Genomic DNA, 18,478 nt, shown 5'->3' with positions numbered 1-18,478 from the left:
AACCACAAAACTGAACAATTTGGAGCCATTATAATAGCTCACCGCGTCTACTGAGAGCGTAATCCTCGCCAGATATTCTTCAAAGTGCATTACATACAATGATCTTGTTCTGTGCCCTGCATCCTGCTGGAAAGCTGCCCAGAAGCCCTGCCCTCCAATCTCTGAAATGCATTCTCAGAAAACTTTCTCTCCTGCTGCTCAGAGAAAACAGAAGTCATCAGCTGAGAACTTGGTAGACGTTTTCCTTCACATTTCAGTGTCATTCAATGGTGATTCCTTTCTTCTAATCCAAAGACTCTCTTTGGCTCCCTTAACCCCATCCTCCGCTAACTTTTATCCTGCCCCTTTGATACCCTTTCAGTTATCTCTCTTATCCCTCTGCTCATGCTTTCTTTTATATTTTGAATGTAATAATGTTGAGGGAAAAACAAACTTAGTTTCTCCTGTACTCTCACAAAGCAGAGTACTTCTGACACCAGGTTCTGTAGGGGATTCTTTCAGCACACCAGGCGAGTAACCAATCCTGTAGCAGTGGACACCAGCGATGTGTCCACCAATTCGATTCTGACACTCTATCCCCAGTGGTAGCATCAGATCCCACACGGTGAAGGCTCAGTTCCACAAGATTGTCCCTGACTTCCGATGGTGATTATAAGCCCCAGGTTATTTTACTTGTGTTTCTGACAAACTGGCTATAAATTGGATTTCCCATGATCACCTCCTCAGTTTAGCTAATTTGCTAGGATGGCTGGCAGAACTCAGGGACACACTTATGCTTAGCAGTTTATTACAAAAGATATTTTAAAGGATACAGATGAAGAGATGCATAGGGCAAGGCATGTGGGAAGGGATGAGATGCTTCCATGCCCACCCCAGCGACCACCTTCCAGGAACTTCCATGTGCTCAGATATCCAGAAGCTCTCCAAACCCAGTCTTTTGGGATTTTTATGGAAGCTTCATGACATAGGCATGACTGATTATATCACTGGCTATTGGTGATGGACTCAACCTTCTGCCAGTCTCTCCTCCCCAAAGGTCAGGAGTGTGGGATGTGGCTGAAAAGTCCCAATACTCTAATTATGCTTTGATCTTTCTGGTGATTGGCTTCATCCTGAAGACATCAGTCAATCATTTGCCCATGAAAAGCATGCTTTTGGATATTCCAAGGGTTTTACGAGTTGTATGCCAGGACACAGGATGAAGACCTATATATATTTCACAGTATCACAGTGGTCCTTAGGCTAGTCCCCTCTCTTCTGAATCATTTTTTTTTTCTGTTGATTTCTTTCAATTACATGGATTCCATTACCACCTCTTAAGAAAATGATTTTCTGATACTTAAATAAAGCTGGAGAACAAAAACAAAAAGGAAGAAAATGATTCTCCAGTTGGATGCTCAACCTAGATGTCTCTCCAAAACTCAGACTCGCGCAACATTTTCATTCACGTCTAACAAACCCATATCAGAAAACAGAACGATCTTCCCACATAAACTACTTCTCTATCTCTATCAGCATCTAACAAGCCCTACAAGTCAGCAACACGACCTCACCTTTGACTCTCCCTCACCTCCCCCTCTATCCCCATACCTTCCAGTCACTTACTTCTTAAATATCTTTGGAAACTAATCTTCTGTTCATGCTCACTACCATTTCTGTAGTCTAGATCATTATCATCTACCTGCCTGACTGCAAGAAACTTCTAGTTAGTCTTCTTGCCTTCACACATAGCTGTGATGGTTAATATTGGGTGTCAATTTGATTGGATTGAAGGATGCAAAGCATTGTTCCCTGCAGCAGCCGGGTGGGGAGATGGTGTCTATGAGGGTGGTGCCAAAGGAGATTAACATTTGAGTCAGTGGACTGGGAGAGACAGACCCACCCTCAGTCTGGGTGGACATCATCTAATCAGCCACCAACGTGGCTAGAATAAAGCAAGGAGAAGAAGTTGGAAGAAACTGATTTGCTGAGTCTTCCAGCCTCCATCTTTCTCCCGTGCTCGATGCTTTCTGCCCTCAAACACCAGACTCCAAGTTCTTCAGCCTTTGTATTCTTTGACTTATGTCAGTGATTTGCCAGGAGCTCTCAGGCCTTCGGCCACAGACTGAAGGCTGCACTGTCGGCTTCCCGACTTTTGAGGACTGGCTTCCTTGCTCCTCAGCTTGCAGATGGCCATTGTGGGACTTCACCTTGTGATCCTGTGAGTCAATTCTCCTAATAAACTACCCTTCATATATTCATCTATCATAATAGTTCTGTCCCTGTAGAGAACCCTAACTAATGCAATGCCTGTATTAAAGTTAAGTACTTCTTCAGGCTCATGCGAAGCCTTTTCTCATGTTTAGCAACATATGTTGACATGTGTCATTAAGATGGACTCCTCATCCCTGAACTCCCCCAAAACATGCCCTGCCATGAGCTTATTTTCAATAAACTTTTGTTGAATGAATAGATGGCCATTAAATAAATTAAATAATTACTCATTCAATGAATAAGTCAATCAGTGTTGTCTACTTTAAATTCCTTGAGAGTGAATCAATTTCTATATTTTGTTTACTTCCCATCATAAAACCAAGCATTAACTTGAAATTATAATCATTATTAAATTGATCAACTGAGTGCATGCATCTTGGGTCTGGATAATAATTCCTAAAATCTTTAGACATATTTTTGAGCCCACCAGATGGGAGGTTTCTATGGTCAAATTAGTTAGACTTCAAAAATGCAGATATCCCATATATTTTCATCCTTCATTTTGTTTCCGTAACCAGTTTTGTGGCCTACAAAAAGGGTGAAAGTAGAGTCTGAGTATCCTGAGACAATGAGTTTAGAGGCCTGGGTTCTGGGCATGTTGGCTGAGCTGTGTCATAGACAAGATATGAGGACATGTCCAACAAGGGTGGCCAGCAGCAAAGGCATGGTTACAACAGTCTTTAGGCTCTTGAGTCTAGAGGCCTAGATGTTAAGGGGCAAGAGTGAAGGGCTATAGCAGAAATGAGAGGACCTTGGAGGAGAGGCTGAGAATGTCAACTGTAGAGAGGCCAGGGGGCCTTAGGTCTGGGGCTCCGCCCTAAGATGACTGCGCTTCAATCTCAGGTTTTCATAGTCCTGAGAGTGAGAATGTGATTGGCTGAGCTTGGCTCAGGCTCCTCTCCCTAGAATCAATCAGCCATGGCCTGGAGTGGAGTGGCTGAGCACCACTCACACCCTGCAGGAGTTGTGAGCTAGATAACGATCCACTTTCTGTATTCTGCACATCCCAGAAGTCTTAAGTTTTTATTGAAGCTTGCTTAGCCAATTCAAGCCCAATTTCAGTGATGCAAATTTCACATCTATTACATGCAAATAATGTGTGGGTCCCTTTTCTGTTGATTTATTTAGTCTTCAGAAACACAGGATCATGGGCCAGATCAAGTAGCAAATGAGTGTTAACTCTAGAGGTTCAACCAAGCTCCGAGAACAGTTACAAGAAAACAGAATGAAGGCAAAGACTTTGCTCCAAAAGGAGCAGCTGAAAGGGAGGGGTTGCTGTCTGCAGTCCGGCACAGAAAAGGGCCAAGCTGGGAGCCTGGGAGTCTGAGCTGTCTCTCACATGTGCAAGTCTGCAGCAGTAAAGAATCCAGAGCATTCTCAGTGACACCAGATCAGCCTGTCGCCATTTAGCTCTGACATGCCTGAGTGTGAATTCTCCATAAAATGTCACAGTGCAGAGGGAACAAGAGTGATAGCAGACCCGGTGACCTCCCCAAATCACACACTGCCCATCTCTGGAAGCTGCTGGGAGGCGTGGGCCTCTCAGCAGAGCACAGTTTAATGTACCTCATGGGATCTACTCCCACACAGCAGCGTAGAAAATGTTTGGGAAAGGAGAGCTTTTTACTGAGTGCCCAGCACAGATGTATTGCATCAGTGGCAGCACTGCCTGGGGACTTCCCTCCCCAGTCTGCACTCTGAAGGGCAGACATTGTCTGTCTGGGCCATGGAGTCACCCATCCCAGGAATTTGGTCATGACTACAGACTTCTAATTTGTAATAACTGTCATTGTTCTGCAGCCATGCAACAGAGCCCAAGTGCACATGGCACAATTTCTTTTGGATAAAAAGTGTGGTGTCTCAGAGAAAGTGGGATGTTTTACCAGAAAGCACTGCCCTGCAGTGACCACCTTCACTGACTCTAAGAACCTCAGCTCAGTGTGTGTGTAGTAGTTGGTAATGCTCAAAGTGGCTTTTTTATTGTTGTTAATTTGGATTTTTAATTTTATTTTATGTTAGATTGGGAAGTACTTGTGCAGTTTCGTTACATGGGTATATTGCATGATGCTGAGATTTGGGCTTCTAATGAACCTGCCGCCCAAGTGAACATAGTACCCGACAGGTAGTTTTTCAACCCTCCCTGCTTTTGGAATTCTCAGTGTTTATTGTTCCCATCTTTATGTCCATGTGTAGCCAATGTTTAGCTCCCACTTATGAGTGAGAAATGCATTTGGTTCTTGGTTGGTATTTGGTTTTCTGCTTCTACATTAATTCACTTAGGATAATAGCGTCTGGCTGTACCCAAGTTGCTGCAGAAAACATGATCGCTTTCTATTTTATGGCTGCAGTATTCCATGGTGTATGTGTACCACATTTTTTTCATCCAATCCACCCTTGATGGGCACCAGGGTTGATTCCATGTCTTGAAGTGGCTTTAGTCTTCTCACCTAACCTCGCACTTCTCTGTGAGACAGGTCAGGAAGGCATTCAGTGGTTCGCCCACTCATTCAGCAAACACTTAGCTAGCATCTTTGTGGTTGCCTCCCTGGTTCTCAACTGAAGTAGAATCAAAGCTCTAGGTTCCCTCCCTTGCTCAGCATGCTGTATGCCCAAACACAAGGTCTAACACATTCATTTAACTTATATCCTAAGGAGACGCTCAAAGTGATGGTTAGGTAAAAAAGGTGGGGAATCAAGGAAATTCTACTCACATTATTTTGGTTATCAAATTCAAACAGAACTGACCCTATTTAAAGGCGAATATAGTCATTCCTCGGTGTACACAGTGGGAGAGAATTGGTTCCAGGACCCGCCATGTATACAAAAATCAGCACATACTCAGGTCTGCACCGTCAGCCCTGCAGAACTTGCTTCTAGGAAAAGTCGGCCTTCCATGAAATCAAGTTTCACATTCTGCCAATATTATATTTTAAGATCTGCCTTTGGTTGAAAAATAAATCCACATATAAGTGGACCCCTGTAGTTCAAATCTATTTTGTTCAAGGGTCAAAAGTGTATTTAAAATCACATCATTCAATATGAAGTGAAATTTGAACTAAAGAAGGAAAAAAAGTAGAGAGAAGAGAAGGAAATAGAGGATGAGTAGGAGAGGAGGAGAAGCAGAAATAGAAAGGAGGGCAGAAAAGCATGCAGGATGCAAAAGATAGCTGAAGTGAACACTGTAGGAGAATTACTCCAGGAAAACAAAGAAGAAACTAATGTCAAGAAAGACAAAGGAACATAAATAAAGAAATAAAAGTGACAAAGGTGAAAATAACAGAGACAAACAGAAAACTGGAAATTTAACATAAAAATAATTATATACCTAAAGAAGAGACTAGAAAAAATTGTAAGACATAAAATTGAACTAGGATTTTTTCTACAGTGAAAGAAAAAATAAATATAATTCAAAGGTTTATTATACCCTGATAAAAAGAATATAGGATGAAATACACTAAGATTTGTCCAACAAAGAACCACAGATACTTTGAGAAAGTGAAAGCCAGTATCCTAAAAGGAAAACTATTAGCTGACTATCATACTCTTCTCAGCATTTTCTTCTTACTGGAATGCAATGAAACAATCAAGATTTGAGGAAAGTAGGACTCAAGAGCTCTATTACTCACAGCTGTCATGTGTCTATGGCAAGAGAAATACATTCTAAGATAGGTAAGTCATCCAAATGTGGATGAACCACCAACTAATAACACAGCTTCAAGATACATGAAGCAAAAACTGCTAATAGAACTGTAAAGAGAAATAGAAAATGTCACAGTTAGAATCTAAGATTTGCAAGTCCCTATCTCAATAACTAATAGAACAAGTAGAAAGAAAATCAGTAAGAACACAGATTTGAACGAAATTATCTATCAGCTTTAACCTGGTTGACACTGATAGAACACTCTACCTGACAAGCATGCACATCCTTTTCAGGTGTACCCAGAACATTTGCCAAGGCATACTCTTAGCCATAAAGTCTCAGTGAATGTAAAACCATACAAGTCATACAAAGCACGTTCTCTGACCACATGGAGCTAATTTAGAAATCAGTAAAATAAAGGTATCTTTAAAAATCCCCAATTATGTAGAAAAAAATAAGTAACACACTTTTAAATAATTCAGGGATCAAAGAAGGAATTAAAACAGAAATTAGAAAGTATTTTGAAGTAGTTATAAATGAAAATGCAACCTATTAGATATGCAGCTAAAGTATGATTTTATAGCACTAAATGCCTGTATTAGAAAAGAAAGGTCTCAAATCAATAACCTCAGCTTCCACTTTAAGAAACCAGTAAAAATATTTCAAAATGCATATTGTATACAGTAACCATATACAATTTTTGTCAGTTTAAAAAATAAATAAATTAGAAAAAATATTAAAGACAATATTTTTGGTGTTATTTTTAAAGAAACTCCAAATAAGCAGAAGACAAGGAATAATAATAAAGATCAGAGTGGATGTCAATAAAACAGAAAAAAGAAAAACAATATAGGAAATTAATAAAGTCAAAAGTGGGATCTTATGGAAGACCAATTAAATTTATAAACCCCTATTCAGACTGATCAGGAAAAAAAAAAGAGAAGACACAAATTAGTGATATCTGGAATCAGATCACACATCACAACATATTTCAAGAATCCAGGAAAGTGAAAATGTGTCCAAATGCATAAACCCCCCAAGTGAGGCTAAGTAATGTTGCATCTACACCCAGAATGTGAGAGTGGAACACAATGCATGTTCCCCAGAAAATGATGGCGCACGTCTCCATTTGTTGGCCCACAAAGGGGCTCCCAATAGCGTTAAGCTTAAAGAGTAGATCGAAGAACAGTTGTTTTAGTCCAATGCCAGTCAGGAAAAAGTATTGACATCTATTTCAAGAGGCATAAAGAAATAGCTGAAAAAATGCTAATCTGAGAGTTAACAATGACCATCTTAGGCTATTAGGACTCTGGGGATTTTTAGCAATGAGCTTATTTCATTACACAATAAACAATAAAGCTATTTTTGAAAGTTTTTATCTTCAGATAGAAATTCATATTATTGAGGGTGTGGGCAGTGTATTGCATACACTGTAGTATTACAACTTTTTTGGAATATGATTTGGCAGAAACCACTAAAAGTTAAAGTATGTATCTACATTGACCGGGAATCTGATCTTACATAAATAATGGTTTTAGTATGCGAGGATTGCTGCATAAAATTTTGCAACTGTGAACTCTAAGGTGCATCATTTTCCCGTTAGTCATCATGGATCTGTATATATTTTATAAGAGTTTTCTGGCGGTAAAATGTCTTGGGGGATGCCTTTTTCTAACTGTCACCATTTGGACTAGCAGTGGTGCTCAAATGATGCAGGGATTTTTTTACACAGTTATTTGTATAGACCAGAAGAAAGAGGAGGAGAAGAGAAAGGAAGGAAAAGGAGAGAAAAGGGGGAAAAAAAGTAGAGGAAGAGGAAGAAAGAAAAGAGAAAGAAGGAAGGGAAGAGGCTCAGGAAGACTAAGTTACAGAATACTCATATCATGGAGTATTATGAAATAATTTTAAAAGAATATACCAGATCTATTTGAATTGACCTACAGAGATGTCCAGGATGTATTTGGGGGCACAGAGGCAAATCTGCAAAACAAATGAAATAGTAAGTCCTTAATTTTGTTTTGGTGGGGTTTTTTTTAAGGAAAGAAAACATCCTTTGCATTTGCTCATATAAGTTTTATGACTGCTAAGAAAAATGTGGAAGGATACATACCAACAGTTAGCTCTGTTCTGTGGGTTTGGGGATGTGGGCATTATGCTTTTTCCTTATTTTTTAAATTGTATGTATTTAAGGAATACAGCATGATGCTTTGATATTAAGTATTTATAGTGAAATGGTTACTACAGCCGAGTAGGTTAACATATCCACCAATCATCTCACATAGTTACATTTTCTTTTGTGTGTATGTATGTGACAAGAGCACCTAAAATCTACTCCAGCAAATTTTCAATATACAACACAACAGATTCAACTCTAGTCCACTTGCTGTACATTTACTTATCATTCCACATAAGAGCAAGTTTATACCCTTTGACCTATATCTCCCCACTTCCCCCATGCCTGCTTCCACCTCTGGTAACCACCCTTCTACTCTGTTTCTACATATTCATGGTTTTTCTTTTTTAGACTCTATGTCTAAGTGAGATCATGCCATATTTTTCCTTCTCTGTCTGGCTTGTTTCATTTAGCATAATGTCCCCTAGGTTTCACCCATGTTATCATACATGGCAAGATTTTCCTCTTTTTAAAGGCTGAATAACGTTCCATTGTGTATACCTACCACATTTTCTTTATCCAGTTATCCATTGATGGACACGGCTTGTTTCCATATCTTGACTATTGTGAGTAATGGTGCAATGAATATGGTAGTACAGATATCTTTACAACGTGGTGATTTTATTTGAGTATATACCCAAAAGAGGGATTGCTGGTTCGTATGGAAGTTCCATTTTTATTTTTTTTAGGAACCTCCCTACTGTTTTCTATAATGGCTGCACAAATCTACATTCCCACCAACAGGGTACAAGGATTCCCGTTTCTCTGTGCCTTCATCAACACTGGTTATTCTTACTGGTTATTCACATCAACACTGGTTATTCTCTTGTCATTTTTACAATAGCCATCCTAACAGCTGTAGGATGATACTTCATTGTGGTTTTAATTTGCATTTCCCCAATCATTGGTGATGTTGAGGACCTTTTCATATACCCTTTGGCCTTTTTTTTTTTTTTTTTTTTTTTTGTCTTCTTTGTAGGAGTATCTTTTCAGGCCATTTGCCCATTTTTTAATTAGGTTATTTGTTTTTTGGTTTTTGTTTTTCTTTGTTTTGTTTTGTTTTTGTTTTCATTTTTTTTGCTATTCAGTTGTATGAGCTCCATGGCGATTTTAGTCCTTATCCGATATGTGGCTCACAAATATTTTCTCCCACTCCGTTGGTTGCCTTTTCAGTTTGTTAATTGTTTCCTTTGCTGTGCAGAAGACTTTTAGTTTGATGTAGTCTTTGTTTGTTTTTGCTTTTGTTGCCTGTGCTTTTTGGAGTCACATTAAAAAAAAAAAAAAAAAAAAAAGATCATTGCCAAAGACAATATCAAGGAGTTTTCTTCTGTGTTTTCTTCCAGGAATTTTATGGTTTGACACCTTATATTTAGGTCTTTAATCAATTTTAAGTTGATTTTTGTGAAGGGTATAAGATAAAGATCCAGTTTCATTCTTTCACATGTGGACATCCAATTTTCCCAACACCATTTATTGAAGATGTTATCTTTTCCCCATCTTATCTTCTGGGTGGCCTTGTCAAAGATTAGTTGACCCTGTATACTTGGGCTTATTTCTGGACTCTTTGTTCTGTTCCATTGGTACATACAGTATGAGTGTTTTTATACCATACTGTTTGATTATTACTGCTTTGTAATATAATTTGCAACCCAGAAGTGTAATGCCTCCAACTTTGTTTTTCTTTCTCAAGATAGTTTTGGTTATTCAAGATCTTTTGTCATTGCATAAAAATTTAAGAATTTTTTTGATTTCTATGAAAAATGTCACTACAATTTTTATAGGATTGCATTGAATCTGTATATTGCTTTGAGTAGTATGGACAGGTGGACATGATTTTTATGTATATATCTCTATCACATAAATTGATACTTCGAATATGTATCACTCTTTGTCATCTAAAAAAAATTAAAATTTGTAAGCAAATCACAACTACGTAGGCCAACGATCTTTAAAGTTTTCTTCAGAATACTTCAGAATTCTATTGTCCTTTTGTTTTTCCAATATTCAGTTAAACTTACAGTTATTCCTTTATCTATGCATCCACCTGCCCTCAGCCCATACTCCCAGCCATCAACCAAGCATTTAGTGTCTCCACCCATCCTCTCTGCAAGGAACTGGGGACTCAACCTCCCGAGGAGTTGCTGGTGATGCCACAGGTAGCAAGGTAGACAGCAGCAAACAGGCACCCCACCACCTGGTGACAGCCTAGGGTATTGGAGCTAATTAGTGCACAGCAAGGCCCTGCTTTCTCCTGTTTGGTAATCAATACACCACTGGAAAAGTGAGCGTGGATTTCAGGTGACACGGTAAATCTCAGGTGGACTTGTCATTTTGGAAGGATTATTTCTCAATGACAACTCAAGGGACCAGCTATGTTAGAATTCACTGTGAGTCCAGTCAATTTCTTTCAGGCAGCCAATGGTCTCAGTCTCTCAGGCAATGTGTTTTTGAAGGAGCCCAGGTAGAGGATCTTTTAACACAATCAACGTTTGAGAATCACTTTTCTACAGACTCTGCGAACCTCGGGTGGAATCATATATTACAAAGTGCTGAATGAAAGCTTTCAAAGTGTCCTCCTGCATCTACGTTCTCTGGGGCAGAAAGAATAAGCCCAGTTAAGGGCAGCTGCTGCCCCAAGGGCGAGGCATCAAACCTGCTGTTTGCAGGCTGGCCTGCAATTGTGGAAGCTCAGGAGCTACGATCCCCACAAGGTTCAGGATGGCTGAGCTTGGAGATCCAGCAGAGGGAGATGAAGGAAATGATGTAGGCTGGAGACTGCCCATTTTTCCCTCTAATGGTGAGAGCTTCTGGTGAGAGAAGAGAACTGAAGTCACTGTTTTTATGTTTAGAGAGGTGCGTGTATGGAGGCGGGTCAGGGAGAACACAGCATGGCCATTTATGCAGTCAGTGCTGCTGCCCTCGGCTCACCAGGGAAAGCCTCAACGTGCTGCTCAGAGAAGCGACCACTGTTTTCCTGAGACCCTGAACACCCAATTCCCAAATCTCAGGAGTTGGACCACAGCCCTGAACACGCAAACTTTTGCTCTAGAAAGCTAAACCATCCAGAGAAGTCTCTGTGTTTGTGAACAAGCAGAAGAGGGAGAATGGTGTTTTCAAGACTGGGAAGATGCCCGGGGCAGGCAGGAAAGAGCAGGTGAGCCCTGGGAACCTGTCCCCATCCAAACCAAGGTCTGGGGGTAGTTAGGGCTTTGGAGAGTGGGGAGCCAGTCCTTCACAGCTGCATGGAAGCTGGAAATTACCCTCTGCTGCTTCTGAGCCAAGGGGGAAACCCTCCTTCTGGCCAAGAACAATGTGGTATGAGTGGCATTTCTGTGGCCCTGAGCCACAGAGCCCTAAAGATGATGGAATCATGAAGCCAAGAGGACACAGCAGTAGCTGTGATGCTGATCACAGGCTGAGGAGCAGCTCCTGCCCGTTTCCAGGGCTCTCAGGCTCCAGGATCCCTGCATGATCTAATTGAAGAGGAAGGACTTCAGTTAGATGAGAACAGCCAGCATCGTGTTTCTTCTTAACCCTAGGGAGCAGATGCTCGGAGCCAGGTGTAATTTGATTTGGAAAAATAAAGAAATGTGATGCTTCTTGCATCTGATTGTGGAGGAGCAACTCATAACTTACACCCTCTGCTTATTAATTCCTCCATCTGTGTGTGAGCGATTTTAGATCACCTTAACTCGGCTGCTGAAAGCTGCACCCTCCTTATCGCTCAACACCCAGCATACTCGACACACCTCTTGCAAGAGCTAAAGTTTATATACATATTATGTCTTACGTTCTTATCAAAAATCAGTTTTCCAGTATTTATGTTTTAGATTTCTTGCCACCCCTTGCAGGTGGGACCAGGAGGGGTGGGGTGAATTCTTGGCCAGAAAATTTCTGAAGTGGCTCCCAAGAGAGTGAGGAGCTGAAAAATAAAGAAAGCAAACCTTGAATATGTTTCCAGCAGCCTGAAGCAATTTTATAAAGTAGGGTGAGAGGACTTGCCAAAGATATAGGCATGGAAATTATTTCCCTTTTTAATGCAGATACATGAAAATGAGAAAATTGTAATCCTAAGAGGTAATTCACCCAAATGGAAAGGTCTCTTAGCATGCCCACTAGTTATATGTTTCCATTTTTTTCCAGTAAATATACATATATATATATATATATATATATATATATATATATATATATATATATATATAAATTGATACAAAATTCAAAGGAACCAAAGAAATACAAAATAAAATAAAATAATTGGTCTTCTCCCCTCTGCCTTTCAGTCCCTCTGGTTGTCTTTGCCAGAGGAGAACGTTACTGTTTTCTTCTCTATCTTTGCAGAAATATTCTATGCACATCTAGTTATATACGTATATAAATATATTTTAATACAAATGAGACCTTACTGCACACACTGCTCTGGGCCTTGTTAGATGGACCATACTTTATTAAACCAGATCCCTCTTAATGGACATCAGAACATGTCCAATAGTCCAATATTACAAATGATGCTGAAATAAATATCGGTGATGTATTTCCAAGTCTCTGGAATACTGAATGCAGGGTTTACCTAAGACACAGGAAATGTTTTTAAGGGCAATGTTCTGGGTTGAGTTGGCTTGTGGAAGAAAATATGAGAGCCATGTTCAGGATTCCCTCGGGAACAGAATGCTGGCCCCTCCCCAGCTCAGATCCATGCCTAGCACTGTCGGGGGCCATTCATTTCTCCAGGACTCTCCTGGGAGAGGTCGTACTGGGATGCCTTCATTAGTTAGGGTGGAAAGATGTTTCACCTTTAAGAGGAATAACTTTCCTCTTCACAAGTGGTCTAGAAAAAAGAACGTAAAACTGAAAAAGTGGAAAACACAGATCAAGATGAGGCAAAATCCAGAATCACTTCAGACCTGAGCAGGGAATCAGCTCAACACACACAGAGAGAGAGCGGGGACCACCAAGGCGGTTAGAAACCTGAGCGAGTGTCAGAGAGGCAGAGTGAACTTTTGTAACAGGCTCAGCTATAGGAAATTCTTGGGACACTTCCTTTCCCAATAAAACTTCACGTAACAAAGCTGTTTTTGACAGGGTTGAAGTTTTTGTGGAAGGGATACAGAGGCCTTCACTTTGCAGGTGCAAGAGATCCCTGAGATAAGTCCACTGGGGTTGTCGAGGGCATTTCATTTGTGGCCCAAGGTTGACACAGTTTGAAGACAAGGAAGAAAACTAGAGAAAGCCTTGCCCTGGGAACAAGAGAATCCAACCAAGCCCCATTCTCCCTCTTTTTCACGACAAGGTCGTCAGGACACAATGGGGTTATGGAGAGGGGAGAAACAAAGGAAAAAGCACTTTATAATCATTACCTCATTTAATTCCTGCAGAAGGGGAGGGAGAGAGCATTGTTTTCATTATGTGAACCACATTCCAGAAAAATTGGAGAATAGTAAAAGAGAGAGAAAAAAAATCAGCCCTAATCCCATAATTGAAGCAAAGTTATTGTTACCGTGCTGGCAATTGTTTTCACACCGACATCTTAATATGTTTATTATTATTTTTATATAATTATAGTCAAAGTGTTACAACTGAACTCTACAGCCTCCTTTCTAATTTTTCACTAACCAGCGTATACAATTTCCATGTTGCCAAATTCTCCAAAATCATCACCTTCCTAAACATGAACCAATCATTGCCACAGTGTCAGCTTGACTTGGACAGTTCCTTACTATTGAACATTTGCATTGCTCTTGGGGCTTTATTCCTGCATTATTTTAAATAATAGTACAATTTCAGATGGTTTGGTTAAGATAAAGTTCCCCAACGGGTAGGGGAGTAAGGGGCAAGGGAGAGGAAGTGAATGGACAACCATCCCAAGATGCCCTCAGGAACTTGGAAATAAGATTTCCTTTGAGAGTTCTGCTGTAACAGCCGACCCATAATCAGGGAGTAGAACAATTTGAGACGTTACCCTGAAGGGGTAGAGGCAGCCAAAAGTGAAACAGTGTTGAAGGCACCAAAGTAGCTGAAGAATGTGACCATCAGAAGAGGGTGGGCTGGCCTGAGGAGCCCAGAAAAAGGTGGTCATACCAGTTAGAGTGTTGGGGGGATGCTGGGTAGCCCTTGTTTACTCCTGTTTTCTCAGTGTCATCAGTAACAACTCCTTCCCCATCTCACTCAAAACTGTCTTATTTCAGAAAACAAATTACACAGTCCTCTCCTATGGATGACTTGGCAATGGGCAGGCCTCTCTCTTCCAGAGGGACCAGATGGATGCACCCTATTTTGCACAAAAGAGTTGGAAGAGGACAAGTTGCATCTGAGAGAGGGGTGATGGTTACTGCCCCAGGAGGCTGGGTGCCAAGCCTGCCTGGACACATGTGCTCCAGTGGGACAGGGCCTCCGGAGGTACGGCTGAGAAGGGAGCTGCAGAGATAAGCATGGCTCTGCACCCCAGGAGCCGGTGGGGGGACTCTGACCACCACATCAGGGGAAGGGTCACCCCAAAGCCTCCCCTTGCCTGCTGGGGACCAGCACTACCCTGCGGCTATAACACCTGTGAACTGAAGGACCAGAGTCCTCCTCTTGGAGAGAGGGAGGCTCACCAAACACTCTCTGGACTTCGCACATGATCCTAAAGGTGAGCTGACCTTGCAGTGAAGACGTCTGCCTGCCCACCAACACTGGCACAGTGTGCTCAAGCAGGTTTTGTGACATCTGGGAAAATAAAGGAATGCAGTGCCATTGGCTGGATCTGAGTGTGTGTAGCAATTCAGGCTTGACAGATGGGTGCAGCAGCCTGCAGGTCCCACACGGCCCCAGGTGCAGCCTTTCCCCCGCTCTGATGTCACCCTCACCATAGTACCCTGTGGGCGTGGGAAGAGGACCCCCAGGCAGATCCATGTCTCCCTGTCAGTTAATTAGGCACTATATTTTATGCTTTGGTTTTATGAATTTGGACAGCTCAAATCAGTGTACAGGAGTTCACTCAACCCTGAGATGGTTAAAAAAAACTGAGTTTCTGAGCCACAGAATGAAGGGCAGACCCATCCTCAAAACACTTGATGAAATTTTTTTCTTTTGTCGCCTTTGGTTGCTCTGTATTTTAACTTTTAAATTAATCTGAAATTTGCTTTTTGTTTAGGACTAAATCACTCTTTCTCCCCAACTGCAAGCATGTTATTATCATGTGATTTGTGGAAAATACTTTTATTTATGAGTATTTGTGTTGCTTTATGAACCATATAGCTTATTCATTCATGAGCCAAGGTCTTTGAATTATTCTGTTTCATTGATTTGTCTATTCATGAACAATGACCAAATTGTTTTGAGCATCGTATCCTGATAACATTAATAATTATAAAAACCAATCTTTTTATTCAAAGATGTATGTTGAACACTCATGTTATTATTTTCACAGTTACTTCAGAATTTGTTCTGTTTCTAAAATAGCCAGGAGGATATTGAAATGACCTACACTAAGTGTGTGCATTAATCTAGGAACAATTGATATTTTCACAACAGTCGTTATCTTATTCAGGAATATGATATTGTTCAAATGTGTATGTTATTTTTTGTGTACATTTTATATGCCAATAAAGTTTTGTAATTTTCTTGATTGCAATCACACTGATTTTCCTTAAAAATACTCCAAGGTGTTTTATGATATTTGTTGTTACTCTTTATATGTTTTTTCTCATTAAATCTGCTTATTGCTGGAGAGGTATGTAATTTAACAGCCATCTTACAGACGACAAAACTGGGGCTCGGGGAGGTTCATAAATTGTTCAAGATTTATGAAGCAATTAAGCTGGGGAGCAGCAGCATGAAGCAGATGAGGACAAACCCCGACACCCACACAAGTGTTTCCTTATCCTGCTCTGTGTCTGGGCTCTTGGCAGCCTGTGATGTTGGGAGCGGGCCTGTTCGCTTCTCCTCTCCATGCTGACTTCCCTCCCATGTCTCCGTGGAGACTGGCTTTCCTTCCAACTGTGCTGCACTTTCATCTCCAGCCCTTTCCAAAGCACCCTCCTTTTCTGAGAATGCCTGCAACTCTGTCTCCCACAGGAAATGTTCATCATGCTCACCATCCTTGCCTTTCGTGTTTTCCTTGCAACCATTGGGGAAGAGACCTCAGTGAGCAGAATACGCAGCCATGGGGCGGAGGTCTGAGCATGGGGATCAGCTCAGAACACGAGACCAGATCACAGACACCCGAGTCACCAGGCTGCAGCCTGCGCAGCTGGACACGCTCGCCATCTGCTAGGGGTGCCTGGGGCTCTGCGGGTGTCCAGCTGGCTGTGGGGCAGGAGTGAGACTGGATCCTCTGCTTCAGGTGATCCAGCCAACTCACATTTGATTTATACCCATGGAGCCATGGGCTTTTCCTGAAGGAAAGCTGCAGTGTGTGGCCTCCCGGACTGGCCACCCTCCCCCGGTTGTGATCAGTGTTCTGAAGCTGGTACCAGTGGTGGACAAATCCCACTTAGTGATGATCTCACTCAGCCATGGCTTTTCACTCGGTTGCTCCTACGAGGAAGATGGACATAGCATGGTTATCCCACATCCATGGAACTTCCAGTTTTGGGAGACGACTTCTGTGGGTCCCTTTGTCACCACTCACAATTCTCTGTGCACTATCTTACCGCAATTCAGATGAATTAACTGAAGCATGGCAAAATGACAAGACTGGCCAGAGCCCACGGGGAAGCCGAGAAAGGGAAAGCCGGCCTCGAAAGCCGCAGACTGATGTCTGCCAGGGTTGCAGGTCAGCTGTCCTAGGTCTGCAGGCATTCAAAATGGAGCAGAGGCTCGGCCCCTGCCCTCCTGAGATGTGCCAGAGGCAGGCACCTGGGAGTGTACTTGAAGGAGGGGCTAGAGGCACTGTGGGTCTTCCCAGAGGTCCTCATAAGAAAGGTGTGGTTCAGAGGGAAGCCTGGTGAGGGCTTTGCAGTAGAGAAGGGCAAGGAGGGCACTGTTCTTTCTTAGGAAGAGTCAGAGAGCCACTGAGCCAGCACATGCTCTGTCCCCAGAAGCGCTGGCACTCTCACCTCACTCTTCCACCACCTGCCTCTGTAACCCAGCTGAAGCCACTTTCCCCTCACAGAAGTCCTGTCACTGACTTCCCAGAAATGAGGATAGGCACGTTCACCACTTCAGAAGAAAGGACTCTATAAGCACAAATGATGGGAGACTCTCAGCCCCGAGAAAGATGTTTTTCAAAAGACCAAAGAGGGTAAATAACAAAAGCACGGATGGTGTGAGGTCCAGGCGCTATTTTTAGGGTGGTTCAGGACAGACGGAAGATGGAAGAGGTGATGCTGGCTGCCGGTCCTGCTCCGTTTTGGTCCTCACCCCCGGAAAGCACTGAATCCTTGATTGTTTGGTTAAAAACATCCCAGAGTGGATTTTGTTGTTAGCTGCTCTTGATCTTTTAAAATTTCCTGCATGTGCTATTGACTGCACCCCCGGCCTTGATAGAAATCCAGACAAAATTGTCAGCCTATGAGCTGTGGCTTTGTCATCAGCAGGCTCAGCCGTTCTGGCGACAGGGGCAGGAGGCTGCGGGGCAGGAAGTTGGGCTGTGAGCCAAGCCTGAAGTGACTGGAGAACAGCCTCAGACCCACCCTGGCCTCTTGTCTCTCCGTTCCTGCTCCTGCACCGGGCAATGGATGATATTCTTATGTCGGAAACCAGAGGAGAAATTCTGCCGCAAGCACAAAACAGCCTTACACAGTGAGTTATCAGAAATGCCACTAAATGTTGCAGGTGTGCATTTGCAACTTTAAGGAACACGTGGCCCCGGGCTTCACTGGGCCCCTTCACCACCCAGCCCTATACCTGAAAGGTGGGGCCTACCAAGATGCAGATGGGTGAAACCACCACAGCCAGATTTCTCCGTGTGTCCTAACTTCTGCATAGTCCAAGCTGAGTCAGCCTCACGCTAAGGAATGTCGTGATGTGAGGTTCTCCTGGAAGGAGGGGGGTTCTCTTAAGACCCTCTGGATCTAAGTGGGGCCTAGCACATGACTGGCACTCACCGACTGGTGAAGGAGAAAGAGACATGGTGAAGGAGAGGAAGGGAATGGAGGAAGGGGAGAAAGGGAGAGGCAGGAAGGGGAAACCAGAAAACAGGCAGACACGAAGCAGAAGACCTTCACCCACCCAACCACAAATCTCCAAGCCAGAGCACTTCAGCAGCCAGCAGGGCTGGAACCAAAGGGGTGATAGCAGGAGGCAGCCTGAAGCAAAGGAGTCAAGAAGAGAGGACGGTGAAGTCACTGAGGACGTCTCACACTCCCTCCATCGAGGCCTCAGTCACAGAGGCCTTCTTGCTGCTGAGTCCCTAAAATGGAATGTTTGCTCACGGCATTTAACAAACAGAAGCAGGGCCAGGTGCGGTGGCTCACGCCTGTAATCCCAGC

General features: G+C 42.5%; 1 long non-coding RNA gene across 1 annotated transcript in view; it reads right to left on the bottom strand.

The window, feature by feature from the left end:
* Window positions 1-772: 772 nt before the first annotated feature.
* Window positions 773-18,478, bottom strand: part of LOC104671924 — a 36,042-nt gene continuing 18,336 nt past the window's right edge. Inside the window, exon 5 of the long non-coding RNA XR_749337.2 lies at window positions 773-1,349. This is a non-coding gene — a long non-coding RNA (uncharacterized LOC104671924). The remainder of the gene's footprint in view (window positions 1,350-18,478) is intronic.

Source organism: Rhinopithecus roxellana, chromosome 11, assembly GCF_007565055.1.
Source record: "Rhinopithecus roxellana isolate Shanxi Qingling chromosome 11, ASM756505v1, whole genome shotgun sequence".
NCBI classification, from domain to species: Eukaryota; Metazoa; Chordata; class Mammalia; order Primates; family Cercopithecidae; genus Rhinopithecus; species Rhinopithecus roxellana.
The sequence above is the reverse complement of the archived record's forward strand: the minus strand, read 5'-3'. Positions and strand labels throughout refer to the sequence as shown.